This window comes from Plecotus auritus (genome assembly GCF_963455305.1).
Source record: "Plecotus auritus genome assembly, chromosome: 9".
NCBI lineage: Eukaryota > Metazoa > Chordata > Mammalia > Chiroptera > Vespertilionidae > Plecotus > Plecotus auritus.
In genome coordinates, this window is record NC_137783.1 from 28,568,428 (window position 1) to 28,585,604 (window position 17,177).

The 17,177-nt window shown below is 37.2% G+C and overlaps 1 protein-coding gene across 8 annotated transcripts in view; it reads left to right on the forward strand.

Moving 5' to 3' along the window:
* The window catches only part of RNLS (renalase, FAD dependent amine oxidase), a 318,654-nt gene that overhangs the window by 30,136 nt on the left and 271,341 nt on the right, over positions 1-17,177 (forward strand). The gene's annotated exons all lie outside the window — the stretch shown is intronic.

Sequence of the window (17,177 nt, forward strand, 5' to 3'; positions counted from 1 at the left end):
TGTTCTTCTGAGACCTCATTTTTCTCTCTTCTTTGTTAATTAGTCCTCTTCCTTCCACCCAAAATATAGGCAGTACTCAAGGCTTTGTCTTGAGCCATCTTCTTTTTCTTTGTCCTCTCTCTTCGCAATTTCATTTACCCCAAGAGATTCTGTACAGAAGATCACAAATCTTTATTTTTAGCCCTGATTTCTCTTCTAAGATTTAGACCCGAGGCTCAGGCAGCTTGCAGAATTCAATTGGTGCAAAGCTAATTTCGACATCTACTCTTCTCACCAAACCTGTTCCTTTATGTTCAGTGCAGTGTCACCCCATTGGCTTGTCCCTTACTTCATGCCTGCACTTTAACAAAGCCTTTTATGGAATCTTTCTGTCACTAGTCAAATCCTACTTTAATCCATCTTCATATCTGAACCCAAGATAATCTTCTTAAGGATGCCTCAGATCATTTCATTCTTCTGTGCATATAAACTTTGAGGGGTTCCCCAGTGCCTACCAATAAAAATTAGGTCTTCAAATACCTCTTTTATATGATTTCAACTGACCTTAAAGGTCAAACTAACCTATTTCTTTTTCTCTTGACATGTCTATACATTTCCATTTCTGTATCTTTTCCTAACACTTTCTTTCTCTAGAATTTCATCACTTCTGTTAAGACCCAGTCCATCCTACAAAGCTACTTCCTTGTATTGCTTCCTTAAATCCTCAGCAAAAAGTAACACTTGGTAAATTTTGGTGGTCCTTTCTAACCAAGAATCATTGGTACTAGAGAAAAGTCCAGTTAAGGAGAATCAACATTAAATAGGGACCAAAATTTCATAGTAAATACAAATAAAAGGATTGATTAGGAATTTAATTGAAAAAAATGAAATTAAAAATGATGAAGATAAGCTTATTTTCCTTATCATTAATAAAATTTAGGTTGTGGTTGAGATTATGTGCTAATTCCCCAAATGTACAAAAAACAAAGTATTTATCGAGTTTTTAGCATAATTTTCTGACAATTGTAAAATAGAATATTTCAGTCACATTGACTTTGTAACAGCCACATAATTTTTTTAATATTCTAGAACAGTGGTTCTAGAAGCTCAGTTTTATGTAGATCATCTTTTAATTTTATTTTATTTCAAAAACCCATGTCAGTCACTTCTCTTGTCTTTAATTACCTGGTTTCTCTCTGCTAGATCCTCATTTATAAATGACTTTGTATTTGATTTTAGTGGTTCTTTCCCACCTCTATTTTCACTGACTTTCTGTAATTGTGCAGATTTTTCAATGTCTACAATTTCTTTTTCAATAGATTACTATTGATGTTGTAATCAATAAACAACCTGTAAAACCCTTTGTGATTACCTAACACTTTATCCTTAGGTTTTGTATAGTATTAACTATTATCTATGTGTTTGAGTACATATCTCTTCTACCAGGTTTTAAGTTTCTTACAAGGCAGGAATTATGCTTTTTTTGTACTCTTTCATGAATCTATGGAAATGTCTTGTACATAGTAAAAATTCGAATTCTATTATTCATTGGTTCCTCAATAGAATCAATCCTTGCCTTTTGCTGCATTTCATCATTAGAAACAATTCCATAAATTTAGATTATAGCCCCAGCCAGTTTTGTTCAGTAGATAGAGCATCAGCCTGTGGACTGAAGGGTCCCAGGTTTGATTCTGGTCAAGGGCACATGCCCAGGTTATGGGCTCAGTTCCTGGTAGGGGTCGTGCAGGAGGCAACCGATCAATGATTCTTTCTCATCATTGATGTTTCTATCTCTCTCTCCCTCTCCCTTCCTCTCTGAAATCAATTAGAAAAATTAGATTATAGAAAAACGAATCATTTATTTTTACCATTGGAGCAGCAAATAATGAGTTACATTCCTAATCAAAGGCTCAATTCAGATATAAACAATGGTGTATCGTAAAATAAAAGAAATAACTAAAATCTTCTATGATAACTTAAATAAAACATATTCTAAGTCTTGTAAAGTGTCAATATAGCATGTGTAATGATTATTTATTATAACATGTACATAAAATGTAAAGGTACAAATTAGATTATACATTTAACATAAATGTAAAGGCTATTTTAAATGTCAATTTAAGATTCTACTTGATGGCAAATTCTCTTCTCCCTCCAAAGTTTATAAGGGTCTTTGTAACCCAATTCTCTTTAAAAGTCTCATTCAAGTATGCCTTAATACTTTCTGGGGGCAGTGGGGAGAGGGATGGAGGGGGAGCAAACAATTCTGTTGACCTTTGATTTGCCTCATCAAATGTAGGGTTACTCAATAGTCTTTGGGAGGTGATAATGATTTTACTTCTACCTCTGAACAGCTGACCTGACATTTCCTCATTCACCCTCTCCTTATTCAACTTAAAGCCATTCAATCTCAGAACAAATAAATTCTACACAAGAGCAAAAAGTAGTTATGTCATTCTACTTGATATATAGTCGTGAGAATACTACACACATCATTGGAATGCTGTAAAAATTGTTACCAGGTCTTTGGAATGAACATTTTAAAGGGAATTTCTGACAGAAGATAGTGCCCTGACTTGACTTAGAATGTGCCATCATATGAAAATCAGTGAATGAATAAAGGTGGCAGAAATTCAGGAATGGTAGGAACTATGCAGCTATGATTTAGTGGCATTGAGATCTATGAAATGGCTTGAGGTGGTGACCGCCTGCATTGCTAACATCTAACTAGGAAAAAAAAATTGCCTTCATAACTTGAATGTCCTTGCTCTTTCCATAAAGCTTTTATCTAGACTAAGTGGAATTGTAAGTGTACCTAATCTCATGTGAGTTTTTTCAAATATTCTGATAAATCTAGTTTGTAGCAGAGATAAATTAAAATGGACAATTTATCCAAAAGATGAGTTTAGAAATTATTCTCTTATACTTCGTTTTCTTTTCAGTACCTAAATATGCCCTTCTATAGTTGTCTTTAGCTTTGTTGCCCTAGCAATGCCTATTAACCTTCAAGGTCATTATTAATGAAAGGCTGTCCTCTGATGTACTGCTCTATCCTTCCATGTAATTATGACAATTGACATGAGATGCTGTTCTCTGGTTCTCTCCAGTTGTAATGCAGCAATTCCTCTACTTTGAAAAATATTTCTTACAGGCTAGGTCAAGTATTGGGACCAATGACTTAGGAACATTTATTGAGAAACATTTGTTCAGCTCAACTGCTATCAAATAATACTTAATTCATACATTTTTTTACCTTCCCATCAGACTTTTTTTTTAAAGCAAATTCTCATTTTTTAAATTTATCAGAGAGTGAACCAAGTGCATTTCTGGAAACCATATATTATCTTATTAACCTTTTTAATGATCCTGCCCATTGCTCTCCCTGTTTCCTATGGATTCACCTTTTTTACTTTTATTTACTTTATAAAGATTTCCTCAATGTTATCTTTCAGTCTTCTGCTCAGAATTTAAAATTTTATTTTTTAAATAATTTTTGTATTGATTGATTTTAGAGAGGAGGAGGAGGAGGAGAGAGCGAGAGCATGCATGTGAGAGAAACATCAATTTGTTGTTCCACTTATTTATGCATTTATTGGTTAATTCTTGTATGTGCCCTTACGGGGATCAAACCTGTAACTTTAGTGTATTGGGACAATACTCTAGCCAACTGAGCTAACTGACCAGAGCCTAAAATTTTATTTTTTATCATAGTATCTTTTCTTATTTTTATAGACACCATGTCTTCTTTTATTCATCTGAGGATAACAAATTTTTTTCAAGTTTTTTTTTTCTTTCTTCCCTCTCCATTGCTGTATTTTTTGTTTTATGTCTTTTTGCTTTTTGTGTTCTTCACAACTGGTGACCCTTCGTTGTCCTTTCATATTTTAAAAATGTATGAGTATATGCCAGTTGAAAGCTCTGTGTGTTGGGGGGGGCAAACGGGGAGAGTTGGCATGTAGTCTAGCACATTTCATTGAAGGACAATCAGACTAAGTTCTAACCATTTTAGAGGGGACCTCTTAAATAGGGCTGAAGTTGACCCAGACAGAACCTTTGTGTGAATTAGGAAAAAGTGAACCCTGGAACATTTGATTTATGACCAGTTGATGCCTTTATGTTAATTCGAAAATGTTAGTCCCTTTCCAGAGCACAGGGCTTAGTAAGTGGAACCTGGGTTGGATGTCATTCCTCACTCATCTCTCTAATCAATGTTCCTTGTATATTTAACAACTTGAGAAGCTGTAAGGGTCTTATTCCTCAATTTTAGTATCTGTAGGCCTGTCTCTTCAGCTGGTCAGTTTTTCAGGAACGATGTTTAGTGTTCTGCCTGGGGGTGGGATTGGGTAGAGTTGTGAGGGTGAGGGGAGTCTAACGGTCTGGCTGCTAGATTTCTGGAAGCTGGCTTCCCAGGGCTTACCTCCTTTGCAAACTTAGAATTCAGCTATCTCTAATGAGCTCAGGCAATTATCCTTTATCCATCTACTAAATAGCTTTTAAAATTGTGTTGCAGTGCCTTGTCTACTCTTGTTTCTTTTCAAGTTTTCTTTGTCCTTTTGTGTTTATTCACTTTCTATGTGTCTACTGTCATTTTACTGGGAAATAATAAGGGAGCAGAAACATGCCCAATTCTTTGTGTTTAAATGGAAGTTCATCACTTCTTTATCATTTGGGGAAGGGAAGGTCTGTATTATTGAATTTTTACATATACTCATTCTAAGATGAGTTCTAAATTTGGTAGTTAAGGATGTGATATATTTTGCTCATGGCTGCAGTTGCTGCATAGTTCTTATGTTTTGATCTGATTAAAGTAATCAATAGGCCTACTTGATTTTCATTGGCCGTAGTTGAGGTGCTATGATTCATTGTAAGATTGTGAAGATGAAGTAGATTTAAACAAGGGCTAAGGTGCAGCTTTGCACCTTGGTAAGAACATTCACTTGGACTTCACATCACCCCACAAATCTTGATTGGCTCCTGTGGGCACTGGGCCAGGATTTTTAGAGAAAGTCACATAGTGATTTCTTAAGGGTCTGAGGAGACCTGCACAGCTAATGCATATTTGTATTATCTCTAGTGTCTGCTTAAACTGTAACCTAATGTTGCAAATGAATACAGAAATGTACCAGACCATATAATGTTTTTACTAAACTAGCTATAACCCACAGCAGCACTCTAGTCAAATAAATAAAAAGCGCTATTCTTTACCACCCACTTGACTTGAATTCTTCTTCTTTGTGGGTGAATATTTATTTGTAAGGTCTTAATAACAAGCCTGAATATCTACTTTAGTAAGATATAGTGATCTAGAAGTCTGGAAATCACTTCCTGCACCGCAGGATCAGTTTGAATACCACTAACTGTTCTCATGTGTGTATGGAGATAGAGATAGAGATAGAGATAGAGATAGAGATAGAGATAGAGATAGAGATAGAGATAGAGATAGAGATAGAGATGTAGAGATCTGCACATCTAAGCTATGATTGCAAACTCCTGGAGCATTCATTGTTTGTAAATACAGTTCTGTGTCAACAAAAAATAAGTAAATAAAATAAAAAATAAAAACGAGGCCTGCTGAAAACCTGTTTAGAGAAAATAATCTTCCCTTAACTTTGAATGCTCTCCTGCATTGCTACAGGTTCAGCCATCAGAACTATTTTGTTATTTAGATGCTCTATATGCAGTTATTGAGGGCTTTCCTAGGGCCTTTATAAATGTGAAGAAAGTTCATTGTATTAGGAAACGAGGAGGTTTACAGGATCCTTATGTTCTGTAGAATATATTTCATATCAGGGATGATCAGCAGGATTTTTTATGGGATAGGATGAATGAAAGAAATTAAATATTTGGTCCAAGTATCTCTTAAACAACAAGGACAACAACAACAACATATTTTGCTCCCCAGATGACTTAGACAAGTAAAGTTTCTTTTTGCTATACTTCTCATGTGGAGTTTAGATGTCCCAATTGGGTTGTCAGATGGGGGAAATAAACTGTAGTGTGATCTGCTGTTGGTCTAGGGCAGTGGTCGGCAAACTCATTAGTCAACAGAGCCAAATATCAACAGTACAACGATTGAAATTTCTTTGAGAGCCAAATTTTTTAAACTTAAACTTCTTCTAACGCCACTTCTTCAAAATAGACTTGCCCAGGCCGTGGTATTTTTTTTTTAAATATATTTTATTGATTTTTTACAGAGAGGAAGAGAGAGGGATAGAGAGTTAGAAACATCGATGAGAGAGAGACATTGATCAGCTGCCTCCTGCACGCCCCCTACTGGGGATGTGCTCGCAACCCAGGTACATGCCCTTGACCGGAATCGAACCTGGGACCCTTCAGTCCGCAGGCGGACGCTCTATCCACTAAGCCAAACCGGTTAGGGCAGGCCGTGGTATTTTGTGGAAGAGCCACACACAAGGGGCCAAAGAGCCGCATGTGGCTCGCGAGCCGCAGTTTGCCAACCACGGGTCTAGGGCAAGGAATTTTAGAACTTAAAGTATACTGAAAGATTAGCTACAGCTAGTATTTGGCACAAGTTTATATGTAGGGCCAATATTTATTAATAAATGTTTTACTTAGTAGCCATTTAGCTATCTGTGAGAGACCACATTTATATAACATTTATTACAGTGTATTGCTATAATTCTTCTATTTTATTATTTGTTATTGTTGATTCTTAACTTTTCCCAATTTATAAATTAAACTTTATCATAGGTATGTATGTATAGGAAAAATCTATCTGCTGTTTCAGGCATTCACTGGGGGTCTTGGAACATATCCCTGTGGATCAAGGGGACTTCTGATCTATAGGTTACTTTCCTTGGCTTCTTTTAAAACTGAGTCTATGACCAAAAAACTGCAATAATTCATGAGTCCGATATTTTGGAATCCAAGAAAGAAATGGGACAGAGTCATCTTTCATTGCGCTGTTTGTAATTTTCTAAACTCAAAGGAAAGGATGGACTATAGCCAAAAGTTCCTGAGCTTGGAAGCTGATGTAAAGTGACCCCTTACTTCTAAAGGAAAAAAGAATTGGAATAGGACAGTAATAAAAATGCCACCATCTAATCATTTTGCTTTATAGGCTTAAACTGACATTTGAATAATTCTTTCAGGAAACTTGTAACTTCTTCAAAAATTCTGTAAATGTTTAGTTTTGTGGAATAACGGAAAGTAGAAGTAGAGTGTCCTTTTACACTTGGCTAGGAATATAGATAACTGAATAAAGTTGTTTTCTGAATGTCATAATGGGACATGTGCAAAGCAGACCTGAATCAATATCAATATTTTCTTTTAAAAATATTTTTATTATTTAAGGTTCAGAATTCACCCTTATACAAATCTTAAGAAAAATGTTTCTTCTGAAAGTTTCTTCTCACATCTCTTGATATATAAATGTATGTGATGATTTGGGGAACTGTAGAGATAGAAAAGGATTTCTTTGTTTATAGAATTTCTTCCTCTCCCCTGGACGGCTGTTTAGATATATAGCTGCGTACTCACTCATGTTAAGGAAGGTACAGAGAGAGAAATGCCACTGCCTTCTATGCTCCTATCAAACTTTACACTCCAGCCCCTTCGAGCGGGAAGTTCTTTGGGGGAAAACCAGTGGTACAGCCCACCTTGCTGCTTCCACTGTGGAAACTTATTTTTCCACTGTCCTGCCTGCAGGGAAGCAGAACAGCTGCTTGCAACATTGGCAAAATATTTGAACACTGTTATTTGCTTATCAGCCTTCTCTTTTTTAGGTTAAATAAACTATACATTTTTATTAATATTTTTTATTAATTTCATAGAGGAGGGGAGAGGAAGAGAGAGATAGAAACATCAATGATGAGAGAGAATCATTGATCAGTTGCCTCCTGCATGCCCCCCACTGGGGGTCAAGCCCACAACCTGTGCATGTGCCCTGACCAGGAATTGAACCGTGACCTCTAGGTTCATAGATCAAAGCTCAACCACTGAGCCATAACTGGATGGACAAATAAATCACATTTCTTTGTCTTTCTGTTTGGGGGCCAATTTTCTTATCATTTTTTTATTTTTCAATCTTTTTAATCAGTCTATTTGGAATTACTTCCAAATCCTCTATAGATGTTTTCAGAGCTTAAAACTGAAGCTAATCAATACCCTTATAAGGCCTGCCCAGTGCTGAGCCTAAAGGGGTGATTGCCTGGTATTTCCTATGTCACATGCTGAAAATTCTCTTGTTCAAAACTTGGTTTTAAAATTATAGCATAGCATCATTGGCTTGTATTTAATCTTCATTTTTTGTAGAAGCACAGGTTTCTTCTGTCATGGATACTCAACACCAGGCTTGCTAAATCTTTATTGGCTCAGAATGGTTTCACTTGGAAAAATCTACACTACTGAATCTCTATTGTTGCATCTATTTTCCAACTTCTACAATATCACTGCCATTTAGCATTTTTATTTTGTATTTCAATTTCTGTAGCCGGTTTGTGCAGAATTCAAATTTTGCACCTTCAATCACACATTTATTCTTTCAACAGATGTTTATTAAACCTCTCTATTTCAGGCACGACCTGTCCTATCCTGCACATTTTTAATGTATCGATGAATACTTTGAATCACACTACAACATTGCTTCAGACCAAGGCAAGAGTGGATTGGCCTCATTTTAGGGAAATGTAGTTAATGAAGTGTACAAAAGTCCTCATTAGCAGATGAGTCTTCAAAGACACCATTAGGGTGATGTTCTGGTATAGGACCAGCCAGTGAGCTGAGCCTGCCAGAGCTCATTTGAGCATTTACTCCACAGGGCAAAAGTGAAGCAACAGTTACTGTCTCTTGGTAACATCATCTAACAAGACTTATGGTAGAGGTCACCCTTTAATGTCTACTTATTGGCTAAAATCTGAATCTATTTCACTTTCCATTCTGGTGTTGTGGGTGTTCCCAGGGTTTATTTTGTTCTTGGTGTTCGGATCGCTCTGTTCTTTTCTTTGCTAATATGGCCCTGTGCCACAATTTTAACTCTTTTTATCTGTACTTATGTTTATAACTTCCCTAAGATCCAGTTCTGTCTCATTAGCTACCTCAAACACCATTATCTGAAATGTGTTTTATCACAAATTTAGTACATTTTATTCTCTCCTAAATTATTTGCTGCCAGTTCTGTTAGCTGCATTTCTATTACTGACACATACATTCTTCACTGAAAACCTCATTTATTTTTTTTAATCTGTCACCCAGTTTTTCTGTTATATTCTAATAATCACAATTGCCTTGATGTCCTCTTTCATTAATCCTTATTGCTCATTATGGGTAGACTGAATTTCATAACACATTTCTCAAAAACCTCCAGTGGTTCCCTGTTATCTACAGGATAAAATTCCAATATTTCAAGACACACAAACCTGGGACAAAACAGGGTCAAAATATTAAACACTATTATTCCAAGCCTTGCCTCTACATTGCTTCCACCTTCCTTCAACACCATGCAATGAATTCCCTAAAAGGCAATATCTTTGAAAGTTGGGACAAGGAAATAGAATAACCATGGAAAAAGACTAACTCGGGAACTGGATGACTTGCTTTGGACAGAAAATATTTTAAGCACATTTTCCAGCAAGGCCTGAAAAAGACAATACAGGCAGATAGGAAATAAATACGATTCTTGATGAGGGAGAACAAGAAGAATAGCAAAGACTTCAATGGGGGGAGATGTGAAGAACAGGGGATAGAAGGAAAAGTGAAAATATTATGAATGTCTAAGTTAGTATAAACTAGTGTTTACATAGACTCTTGGCTCCTGATAATTTATACCTTCCAACAACTCTCCCTGGTTTGTTTTCAGTAGGCCAGTATTCTGGGTAAATCATTCTCCTGAATTTAGAACTTTTTCTCCAGGTGGAAATTTTTCTGCATCTGTTCAAATAAGATATGTATTTAGAGATGCAGCTAGTCCAAATTCTATGCATGATGCATAGAGGAAGGCTAAGAAGAGTCAACATATAGGATTCCTGCCGGTTTACCATCTCAATCATCTCTTTTCTCCCCTCAACTCATATTCTAGAAAGCAGTTTCATATTCATGTAGGTATCATGGTGGTCCCTCATTTGAGCCTAAGCCTATACCCATCACCAAAATTCACACATGTCTGAGCACATCTGTTGGACTGATGTGACTCACCAGACAGAAGACAATTTGTAGGAGAAACTCCATAGAATTTATGGAAAGAGCACTCCTTCACAGGGAGGATGAAGTCAGACAGAGTTGACCTCGTAATAAAGCTTTAGTAATTGCTGGGAATGATACTTCTGAGAATATCATGATGCCAGCCACTTACTTTGTCTATCATCCATTCCCACTTAAAATACCACATGGATCTCAAGGCATGTGAATCTTGTGCCATGTGAATCTTATGACATAGGCAGGAGGGAACTATAAAGAAAAACAGAGAGATCCATGCTAAAGTCCTGGAACTTTTAGAACAATACTGTTTCAGTACTCGCATGGAAAAATATAACCCTGAATCAGAGAATAAGGCATTCTTGGACACTTTTAATGCAATGAAGGGTAACTTATACATATTACGAACTTCAGAGAGGCCAAAGCAACTTTAGCACTTCAAGGACTATGCTTATTGTTAGGAAAGCCGCAGGAGATAGTAGTATCCATCAGAAATGGGCACAATGCTTGGCAGAGGCAACAATGTCCAGCAAGTTATGGTGGCAAATCAGTGATGTCAGCCACAGGCAGCCAACAAACACATTTAGACAACATTGAAGATCTCAGAGACTTGAGTTTCAGACATCATGGGGCTGGGAAATACGCAATGCAGAAAAGGAAAATATCAGGCCCCACATAGTAGCTGACAGGGCTTGTTTTAAGAGCCCATGAGAGTAACCCTTGAAGATCCATAAATATGTGAAGGGCTTTGAAGAACATTAGAGATACTGTGTTTTAATAGGAGACAGCACCACATGGATTTTTTTAAGTTTCTTGAGTTTAGAAGACTTTTTCTGTGTTTTTCTTTTCAATTTGATTGTTAAATCTTGAAATGAACAGTGATATTTGAAATGATTAAAAGAGAGAACGGTGTGTTTTAGAAATATGTCATTATTGGTTTTGTAAGATTAAAGAAGTGGTAACTGGGCTTATGTAAACATTGATCTGATGTCTGCTGCCTATTAAATGAGATTACATGAGGTGCTCAGTAAATATTAGTGTGCATACACTTCCAGTTTTCTTTCAACCAGAAAGATGCTTATGATTTGGGAAGGTTAGGGATGGAATAGTTGCTGGGCTTGGAAAAGCACAAAACTTCATGCCTGAATATGCATCAGACTCACCTGTAAAGATTTTTTTTTTAAATAAATCTTTATTGTTCAGATTATTAAAATTGTTCCTCTTTTTCCCCCCCCATAGTTTCCCCCCACCCGGTTCCCACCCCACCCTCTGCCCTTACTCCCTCCCACTGTCCTCATCCATAGGTGTACGATTTTTGTCCAGTCTCTTCCCGCACCCCCACACCCCTTTCCCCCCCGAGAATTGTCAGTCCACTCCCTTTCTATGTCCCTGATTCTATTATATTCACCAGATTATTCTGCTCATCAGATTTTTTATTCACTTGATTTTTAGATTCACTTGTTGATAGATATGTATTTGTTGTTCATAATTTTTATCTTTACCTTTTTCTTCTTCTTCCTCTTCTTCTTAAAGAATACCTTTCAGCATTTCATATAATACTGGTTTGGTGGTGATGAACTCCTTTAGCTTTTTCTTATCTGTGAAGCTCCTATCTGCCCTTCAATTCTGGATGATAGCTTTGCTAGGTAGAGTAATCTTGGTTGTAGGTTCTTGCTATTCATCACTTTGAATATTTCTTGCCACTCCCATCTGGCCTGCATAGTTTCTGTTGAGAAATCAGCTGACAATCGTATGTGTGCTCCCTTGTAGGTAACTAACTGTTTTTCTCTTGCTGCTTTTAATATTCTCTCTTTGTCTTTTGCTCTTGGCATTTTAATTATGATGTGTCTTGGTGTGGTCCTCTTTGGATTTCTTTTGTTTGGGGTTCTCTGTGCTTCCTGGACTTGTAAGTCTACTTCTTTCACCAGGTGGGGGAAGTTTTCTGTCATTATTTCTTCAAATAGGTTTTCAGTATCTTGCTCTCTCTCTTCTTCTGGCACCCCCATAATCCGGATGTTGGTATGCTTGAAGTTGTCCCAGAGGCTCCTTACACTATCTTCATATTTTTGGATTCTGTTTTCTTTTTGCTTTTCCAGTTGGGTGTTTTTTGATTCTTTGTATTTCAAATCTTTGACTTGATTCTTGCGATCCTCTAGTCTGCTGTTGGATCTCTGTATTTTTATTTCAGTCAGTGTATGCTTAATTTCTAGTTGTTCCTTTTTCATGTCCTCAAGGGTCTCACTAAATTTATTGGCCTTTTCTAGAAAATTCTTGAAAAACCTTATAACCATGGTTTTGAACTCTATATCCAGTTGTTTGCTTTCCTCCATTTCTTTCATTTGTGACCTGTTTCTTTGACTCCGCATTTTGGCCGCTTCCCTGAGTTGATAGAGTGGCTTTGTGTGCTAGGTGTCCTATAGGGCCTAGTGGCACAGCCTCCCCAATTACCTGAGGTAGACACTCTTGGTGCACCCCTTTGTGGGCTGTGTGCACAGTCTTGTTGTAGTTGAGCCTTGATTGTTGTTGGTATCACTGGGAGGAATTGACCTCCAGGCCAATTGGCTGTGAGGATCAGCTGTGTCAGTGCTGGGAGAACTTCTGTGCTGGAGACACCCTTATGAGACAAAACTTGCTTCAGTGGGGCTTTGGTGCTCACTGAGTCTGCCCCTTGAGTGTGTCCCTTATGGATTTGAAGAGTTGTAATCTGGATGGTCCCACTCTGAGCCCTGGGTACACTGGCTCTTGGATCTCCAAGGAGGTGCTAATTTAGCCTCTGCCTGAGGCCACCAAACAGGAGCTATGGAGAGATCTGCAGATTCCTCTTCTTTCTTTGGGTTTTGGAGTTGTCCAGATGAGGCCCAGCTGTGAAGCAATGCAAGCTGCTGGGGGGCCTTGAACCTTTTTTTGGATGTTCTGGGTCTCACTGACTCAGCTGCAGTCTGTTAGGTAAGTTTAGAATTCAAAGCACCAGGGCATTCATATGCAAAAGCCTCTGCACTCAGCTTGGATGGGACGGAGTCTCAGGGTGGAGCAAACAGCAATGGTTTCGTGGGGCTGGATCTCAGGGTGGAGCAAACAACAATGGCTGCCCATCAGCCCTGCTCTTAGAGGCCTCTGGGTCTCAGTGTTCCGTGGTAATCGCTGCAAGCACCTCTGAGAGAAAGCCGCCCTCGAGTTCTGCCTGTTGCCAGATAGACCAGTTTCTCCCTGTATGAGCCTGGGTCCCCAGAGTCTCACCTGGAACTGGAGTTCAGAGCATTCGGGAGCTTTTGTCTCCCTCCCACTTGAAAAAGCCAGCTGCGTGCTCAGTTGCCAGCCTTCTCTGCGCTGTGCGCGTGCCTCCGAACCTCTGCCTTCCACAACTCCTGTGAGTCTCAGTGTGCTTTTCTCTTTCCTTCTTGTTATAGAATTTCCACTCAGCCAGCCTTCCTGTGGTTCTGGATGATGTCTGTTTTGTCTTTTAGTTGTAGTTTTGAAATTGTTGTGCGAGGCAGCAGTTCAGGTGTTTACCTATACTGCCATCTTGGTTTCTCCTCTGTAAAGATTTTTTAAAAAGATAAATGCCTGGGAGGATCCCAGACCTTCTGAATCAGGGTCTCTTGTGTGGGACCCAGATACATTTTAAATGCTTCTCAGGTTATTCTGATGAACAGCCAAGTTTATGAATCACAGGTTAGAGGCTAGAGAAAGTACTGGTTTTCTATAAACAAAAGCCAAACAAATGATTATCTTGTCTTTCCTTGAGGATGCACCATAGTCAAATGGAAAAAGTACTAGGCAGGGATCTAATCCTGAACTTAGTTCTGCTAATGTAGAAGGTCACCTAATTTCTTTTTTTTAAATATATTTTTATTGATTTCAGAGAGGAAGGGAGAGGGAGAGATAGAAACATTAATGATGAGTGAGAATCATTGATTGGCTGCCTCTTGTATCCCCCCAACTGGGGATCAAGCCCTCAACCCAGGCATGTGCCTTTGACCAGAATCAAACCTGGGACCCTTCATTCCACAGACCAATGCTCTATCCAGAGCCAAACCGGTTAGGGCTCACCTAATTTCTCTTATCTCCATTTCCCAGCTGCTTAATGGAGACTGATAATTTCTGTGCAGAGCTGTTGTATTAAAAGAAGAATCTATACCCTAGGAGCTGATTTGTAGTAGGTGGAAAATAAATGTTAGTTCTTATTTGCCCCTTTCCTCTCTCTTTAGGTAATAGTGAGTATTCAATGCAAGTGGTTCAGCATCCCAGTTCTTCTTAGTCTAATGGGAGAGATGAATGCCAAACCAATTATGCTAATATTTATTCAATTACAATTTTGTAACATGTCACAAATGTAAATTACATGTTATAAGGGTTTCCAACAGGATTTTCTGACCTAATTTACATAGTATATTAGCCTTCTGTTTTAGCTACATTTTTTTTTCATATTAACATATTGAAACATTTTTTTCTTCAATGTTAATGCAGGAAAGCTTATTGTAGGGAATAAAAATGCCTTATCCACAAGTAGAAATGAACAGATGCACACTGTATTTTGCCTGTGGGTTATGTTATACATATGTATGTTACTTACTGCTATGGGTAAATATGTATACCCTTAATGCCAAGCTTTGTGAAAGCCTTTTTATGTATTTTAATAAGGAATCTAGATTTTAAATTTTATTATATCTCTTGGGTTAAAGACAAAAGGACTGGTTCTCATTATGGTTTAACTTGGCTGAAGTGACAATGAAGAAACGTCCGAAGTCAGTTCTATTTGGCAACACTAAAAAGAGAAATCTCTCCTACCATGTTTTTAAAAACAACTTCCAATTAGGTTTCATTTGGGATTAGGCTCTGTCCTAGTTATATACTTCAGAAAATTAAGATTTATAACACAAGAGTCCTAGTGTCTTAATAGCATTAGGTAAAGCTTTAATCTGTTCATTGTTTCCCACTGTGCTAAATTCAGTGTTCCTTTTATTTTTTTCCTTTATATTTTTTATTGATTTCAGAGAGGAATGGAGAGGGAGAGAGATAGAAGCATCAATGATGAGAGAGATTTATTGATTGGTTGCTTCCTGCACACCCTCTACTGGGGATCAAGCCCACAACCCAGGCATGTACCCTGACCAGGAACCAAACCTATGACCTTCTGGTTCATAGGTCGACACTCAACCAACTGAGCCACACCAGCCAGGCTTCAGTGTTCCTTTTAAAATGGCATGAGAATTGCCTCTCAAAATCTTCTGGCATTGGCAATCAAGTTTTGTTAGATGAGAAATCTTTATTCACCCCAAAATTATACAACCCCATCTTTGGTTTTTCACTGTTCATAAGTAATTGAGGACTTTAGGCATTTGTGTCTGTAACAACTCTAGGAGAAATCTCTTCCCTGGTTGGTGTATGTGCCCATGTTGAAAGATTATTTCTAAATTACCAGTAGAAAATATTAGAAGAATAAAGAATGGCTTGTAGAAATCACTTCTCAAATTTATTAACCTGTGTTAATGTATGTGCTTGTAAAACAAAAGGACATTTCACTCAGTTTATATTATATACATGTAAGATAAATATCAAAGCTAACCTCTAAGACAACATCATAAAAATTAGCACATTCAATGCATTAAAATTCTCTAAACATTGCTAAAACAGTAAACCTCTTAGATATGTTTTCAACTAAATATTATTATCCCCATTTTATAGCCAGCGTTATGGATATCCGAGGGTAAGGTCGATTTTTGTTAATAAATGGTGCATCAAATATGTGCATATTAAAAAATAAATGATACATTTATTCTTTCCTTATTATGTAAAATCTGTAATAAAAGAAGTTCTATGCATAGGGCAAAATAGATTTATGCACAATGAATTTATAATGATTTTCCAGATGTTCATATTTAACTAGCAACCATTATGAAAGGAACAAAGCTTTCAAAGGTTATCTTCCTGATTAACAGCTTTCACCATTCCTGGCTGGGTGATTTTATAGTCTGTCAGGGAAATTAACCATGTAGTCTCCGGATCATAGCTGTCATAATATAGACAGAATATAATTTCACACATTTCAATCATATATTGAGATGAAAGGCAGACATAACTTGATTTCCTTTAATGATTTATGTACTGTCACAGATATATTGACTTACCCAAAACATGAAGGGAAATGAACAGTTTGTCAAAGTTGGCATATAGTTTTTAGTACAAAAATATGGCCGTCAACAGAGATGAAATGTACAACCACAAAAGCACTCTCAAGGACTTCATGTCTCATGATTAATTTTTCTTTTTTCATAATGTTATTGAATACGCCAGTGTGTCAAATTTCATTTTCTAAAAAAAACATCTATTTGAAACTCATTCTGTTGTAAAAAGGGAAATACTAAATCAGAAAAATACCATCCAACTTTATAAACAGACTAGAAATTATAGGGATTTCTCAACAGTCCCAACAATGTGATACAGCTAGGAGTGCATGTGCTTCCTTAAGCTTGAGTGGCTTATTATAATCAGACTAAATTCTCACACCATGTAAATCCATTAAGTTTATGACTTAAATCCATGAGAATTATAACTGAGAGAGCCTTACCAAATCAAGATCAAATTTAATTATATGTTCACATTATAATCTAAAGAATAGAGGTTTTAGTGTAAAATCAGCTTCATCTCTTTGTTCTGAATGGAAAATGAAGAAAGAACTATGTTTTTTCCTCAGTTGAGACTTACTTTCCAGGACATATAAATCTTTCATATGCTCCTAAAGGCCTCCATTTACTGGTAGATAATCTCTGACCTAGCTATCTTCCCTTCTCTATCTTTTAACCAACTGTATTAGTTTGCTAGGGCTGCCATAATAAAATACCACTGACTGTGTGAATTAAACAACAAATTTATTTTCTAACAGCTCTGGAGACTACAAGTCCAAGATAAAGGTGTTGGTAGCTTCTCTGAAGCCTCTCTCCTTGACTTGCAGACAACTGCCTTCTTGCTGTGTCCTTACATGATCTTTCTTCTGTGTGCCTGCTTCACTGGTGTCTGTGTGTCTAAATTCCCTCTTATAAGGACAT